The 5,940-nt window shown below is 43.1% G+C and overlaps 1 non-coding gene across 1 annotated transcript; it reads left to right on the plus strand.

The window, feature by feature from the left end:
- Positions 1-2,824: 2,824 nt before the first annotated feature.
- Trnat-ugu (transfer RNA threonine (anticodon UGU)) lies at positions 2,825-2,899 on the plus strand. The gene has a single exon. It is a non-coding gene; the product is annotated as a tRNA-Thr (tRNA).
- Positions 2,900-5,940: the final 3,041 nt, after the last annotated feature.

Consider the following 5,940-nt stretch of genomic DNA (forward strand, 5'->3'; position numbering starts at 1 on the left):
GTTATACGCTTGTGGAGATTCAATATAAACCCACTTGGGTGTGATTTGCATAACATCGTGATTTTGCCCCGTAGGTCGGATATCAGTTAAGGGTCCCACGGTAGCACATACGTGGCTTGTTTCCATGGTCAGCTACACTTTTAGATGGTCAAATACATTTTCTTTTTTCCGTCTCCGAAGAACGGAAAGCCGTAGAAGCATTTGTATTGTGGGCAATAGCGTCGGAGGTCTTACTGAATGCCTGCCATGTGACAAGCGGTGTTTTTTCGAGGAAATATCATTGGAACAAAGTGCATCAAGGAAGTGGGATGAATAGCCTTTAAAGTACCTTCAATGACTGAGAGATTAGAAGCGGAGCATCAGTTCGGATTTTCGGAAGAGGGGAAAGGAAATCGACCTGCGCACGCCATAAGCGGTTAAGATAATACACGAACAGCATAAACGTGGTTGGCGGAACGGGGATTTAAGTGCCGCTCCTCTAGAATACGAGTCCACTGCTTCATCTCACTTTATCAGAATGGGTCGTAGACGTTTCCCTATCGGAACTTGATAGCGGAGAGCACTGTGTGCGGGATAATTGCCGAGACCCTCAAATGTGGCCACTTCGGCAATGAGCTTCCGTGTGACAGGAAAGCAGGTTAGTGTGTAACGATCAGAGGTCAAGGCCGGAGAACGAAATCGACTACGTCCGGTTCAATGCAGCCATCCTGCCACTATCCTCAATCGATTTACGGAAACCAAAGGAAATTTATATCTGTCTCGCTGGATCGGGGTTCGATCCGTGGTACTTCCGTGACCTTACTTGATAGAGCTCCCGTAGTAGGTACGTTTTGAAGCGATATATTGTGAGTCTGAAATGCCATGCAGCATCCCTCACGTAGGTACTAGAAATCGATGGGCAAGGCCGCAGATCTTTATCAGCTCAGGACCTCAAATCCAGCTCACTTACGCAGACCGTCGGCATATGAATAATTCAGACGACGTTGGAAAGGCAGAAAATTCTAATGACTAGGAATAATTCACGATAGCATTCCGAAGGTGTTCAATTTTTTGAGCCCGCTGATAATCTTTCTACAATATAACTGAGTGACCTACTAATCATTTATCAAGCAGATTTGGTACATTTTTCGGATGATACATTTAAATATGATGGTAGTATCTGTTCCCGAAAGAACAGTTACCTTTGATGACCATGCAGCTTTGCTAGAAATGAAATGATAATTAAATGTACAACCTAGCTGCAAACCAGAGTAGATATACTTCATTGGGGACATGTTGAAAATATGTGCCCCGACCGGGACTCGAACACGGGATCTCCTGTTTACATGGCAGACGCTCTATGGTAGATTAATCTGCCACGAGTAATGAGTATGATGGGCAAAGATCTATTAGGCGGACTATGAATGTAGTGGTGTGGACATGTCGTCGAGCGGATGCGCAAAACTATAGACCTATATCTCTGACGTCGATCTGTTGTAGAATTTTAGAACATGTTTTTTGCTCGAGTATCATGTCGTTTTTGGAAACCCAGAATCTACTATGTAGGAATCAACATGGATTCCGGAAACAGCGATCGTGTGAGACCCAACTCGCTTTATTTGTTCATGAGACCCAGAAAATATTAGATACAGGCTCCCAGGTAGATGCTATTTTTCTTGACTTCCGGAAGGCGTTCGATACAGTTCCGCACTGTCGCCTGATAAACAAAGTAAGAGCCTACGGAATATCAGACCAGCTGTGTGGCTGGATTGAAGAGTTTTTAGCAAACAGAACACAGCATGTTGTTATCAATGGAGAGACGTCTACAGACGTTAAAGTAACCTCTGGCGTGCCACAGGGGAGTGTTATGGGACCATTGCTTTTCACAAAATATATAAATGACCTAGTAGATAGTGTCGGAAGTCCCATGCGGCTGTTCACGGATGATTCTGTAGTATACAGAGAAGTTGCAGCATTAGAAAATTGTAGCGAAATGCAGGAATATCTGCAGCGGATAGGCTCTTGGTGCAGGGAGTGGCAACTGACCCTTAACATAGACAAATGTAATGTATTGCGAATACATAGAAAGAAGGATCCTTTATTGTATGATTATATGATAGCGGAACAAACACTGGTAGCAGTTACTTCCGTAAAATATCTGGGAGTGTGCATGCGGAACGATTTGAAGTGGAACGATCATATAAAATTAATTGTTGGTAAGGCAGGTACCAGGTTGAGATTGATTGGGAGAGTCCTTAGAAAATGTAGTCCATCAACAAAGGAGGTGGCTTACAAAACACTCGTTCGACCTATACTTGAGTATTGCTCATCAGTGTGGGATCCGTACCAGATTGGTTGACGGAGGAGATAGAGAAGATCCAAAGAAGAGCGGCGCGTTTCGTCACAGGGTTATTTGGTAACCACGATAGCGTTACGGAGATGTTTAACAAACTCAAGTGGCAGACTCTGCAAGAGAGGCGCTCTGCATCGCGGTGTAGCTGGTTCGCCAGGCTTCTAGAGGGTGCGTTTCTGGATGAGGTATCGAATATATTGCTTCCCCCTACTTATACCTCCCGAGGAGATCACGAATGTAAAATTAGAGAGATTAGAGCGCGCACGGAGGCTTTCAGACAGTCGTTCTTCCGGCGAACCATACGCGACTGGAACAGGAAAGGGAGGTAATGACAGTGGCACGTAAAGTGCCCTCCGCCACACACAGTTGGGTGGCTTGCGGAGTATAAATGTAGATGTAGATGTAAATGTAGATACAGATGTAGATGTTGGGAATGTGGGTCTCACGAGGAGCGTGCAAGGGATAAGTCCCTGCAGGCGCACTATCCTCTGTGCCCTCGGTGGCTCAGATGGATAGAGCGTCTGCCATGTAAGCAGGAGATCCCGGGATCGAGTCCCGGTCGGGGCACACATCTTCAACATGTCCCCAATGAAGTATTCTACGCCAGTTTGCAGCTATGGTGTCCATTTAATTATCATTTCATGATGATACATCTGTTGTAATCAATCCAGTAACGGTGGCAGCGATAGTGTAAACTGTCAACAATGACTTTTAGGGTTAACAGTGGTTATTACAGAATGTACTCTCCTTCAGTTTTGAAGAAACACATTATATTTAGTTCCGTACATCCAACAGAATTAACGAATGACATGAAGATAATACATTAAAAAGCGTAGAAGTTTTTAAGGATTTGGGAGAACACATAAATCAGAATTTGAGCTGGGTGAAACGTGTCATGGCAGTACTCAAACAGTAAAATTAAGCAGTATTTTTTCTTGAGCTAATTGCTTGTACTGGAAACACAAGAACCAAATCTTAAGATATTCTGTAAATTTTCACTCATTATCGTGTTAAGACATAAGTTTCTATAGTAACTTAGTAACGAAACATCGACTGCACAAAAGCAAGCACCGTGACACCAATGGTGGAGAACGACCGCCTATATTTTATACATCTATCTGCAGTTGCGAATATGAACAACCATCAGCTGCATGATGGAATAACGACAATGAAAATTTGTGCCGGATCGGGACTCGAGCACGGATTTCCCGCTTACCACGAGATATCGCGTTACCAATAGACTATCTGAGCACGCTTCAGAGTCAGACAAAAACTTCCACATGTGACTATAACCTGCACTCCTACATCCGATATGTATATCCTCGTACAGGGGAAGCACTTTAGCTGAAAGTCGCTTGCCCAGAGCCGGCGGGTAAATACAGTATTTCAGTGCGTGCGTTTCCAGAAGTATGATGCAATGTACCTTCGGTCGTGCATGCATCCATGTCCGAACGAATAGGCAGCGCGGCGACCACAGCAGTTATGAAATACATCTAATGTATTCACAATCGCGAATATGAACAGTCATCAGCTGTATGCATGCGTGTCCGAAAGAACATTGTATCGTATTACTAAATAACACAGGAAATGCAGTATCGTGCCCTTTCTTCTTAGTTTTATGTCTGCAAACAGCCTCATTCGACCGAAACTGTCCAGTTACACCTATTTTTTATTCCCCCTAAAGTATCAATTTAGTCTGGACAAAGGAAAGTAATGAATATTATAATGTTACTGAATGACAGGAGAGTGAAAAGTGGGTATCAATGCATCTGCAAAAATCGTTGCGTGTCACAACTGCTTAAGAACATCCGGGCCGCCACAAAGCATCGTATCGCGGAAGACTACTGTGGATGCGTCGGAGGCAGAGATTAATGGTTCAAACCAAATGTCTGTGAAATCTTATGGGACTTAACTGCTAAGGTCATCAGTCCCTAAGCTTACACACTACCTAACCTAACTTATCCTAAGGACAAACAAACACATCCATGCCCGAGGGAGGACTCGAACCTCCGCCGGGACCAGCCGCACAGTCCATGACTGCAGCGCCTTAGACCGTTCGGCTAATCCTGCGCGGCAGAGATTAATGGTCTAGGAACAAAAGGCTCCATATCCAAAACCAACTATTGTTTTCTCAAAACTTAAGACTAACGTGGCAATGCAATAGCTACTGGCTTACGGCGTCCATTCTGCAGTGGTGCGTCGCGCTAGGCTAGGGGTATTACATTTACTGTTGATTATTATTGAAACCGCCAGGAAAGTTAGTTCTACAAGTCGCAATGCCTGTGATATTACTGTAAGAAGATGCTATGTTTTTATTTCAGTTATAAATGCTTAGTTTTACAGAGTTGACTGATGGGATAGTGTCCTCATTTTATTTTCAGTAATTGTACGTACGGTGCAGTGTTTAAAATCGTTACATGAAGCTAATAAATAATTTACTGCTTGGAATTGCTACTGGCGAAACATTTTTGACACAGTCGGATGCTAGTCAAGGGACCCAGTTACAGTAGTTAACAGTAACATAGGTTTCCCGAGCTTTTAGGATTCCATGCCTCAGTCGATAGAAAAGGAGCATATACGGAATCCCTTCGTTGTTGGTCTCTCTGTCCATTTATTAAGACCGCTTTTTCTGAGTAACGGACAGACTTATCCTTATGACATTTGTGTCAAGTATTTAAGGCCAAAGGTCTCTTGGCTGTGTGAGAAATTTAAGTTTCTAAGTCAATGTAGTCAAAAGATAATAGAAAGATTATAGAGTATTGCTCAAGTGTGTGGGACTCGTGCCAAATAGGACTAACAGGGGTACTGAAGGGAGAGGGCAGCATGAATGATTACAAGTTTGTTTGGCCCGCGAGAGAGTGTCGCAGAGATTCTGAAGAAACTGAACTTGGAGCCTCTTGAAGACAAATATAAACTATTCTGAAAGTCTACGAAGTTTCAAGAACGAGCCTCAAATAATGACTCTAGCAATGTACAACAACCACTTACGTATCGTTCACATAGTAATCGTGAGAACACGATTACAATAACTACAGCTCGCACAGCGGCATTCAGACAATAGTTCTACCATACGTGAGTGGAATAGGAGGAAACCATGATAACTAATACAACGGGACGTGCCCTCTGCCATCCACTTCGCGGGGTTTTGCAGAGTATAGATGTAGATGTAGAGAAGATACGGTCTTTCTGTTAAGATGCATTTTTCTTAGAGACAGGTAGGGGTATGATTTTGAAATTTGTGTCAAACATTAAGGTCTACGGTCCTTTGGCAGTGTAAAAAGTTGCAGCCTGTAAGACAAGGCATTCAAAAGATACAGTCATTTATGTCACATACTTTGACATTCGCTGAATCACATATTATAATCTTTATATGTACTATGTGTACACAAAATTAAGTTTGTATGTAACTCACAAGCGTGAGTCGTATTCGCAGTTGTACGGTTTTTCTTAATTAGCCAATTTAAGCTGTGGTTCACCAGAACCAAATTATGCTGCACTGTAGCACTCCGGATTGTAGGCTACCTAATGGTATTCAAACAGACGTCCTCTTAGTTTCAGAAGAGAATCACCACACCGATAATCACAGCTAAGTAAATAACGTGTTCTAG

The sequence above is a fragment of the Schistocerca serialis genome, chromosome 7, assembly GCF_023864345.2.
Source record: "Schistocerca serialis cubense isolate TAMUIC-IGC-003099 chromosome 7, iqSchSeri2.2, whole genome shotgun sequence".
NCBI classification, from domain to species: domain Eukaryota; kingdom Metazoa; phylum Arthropoda; class Insecta; order Orthoptera; family Acrididae; genus Schistocerca; species Schistocerca serialis.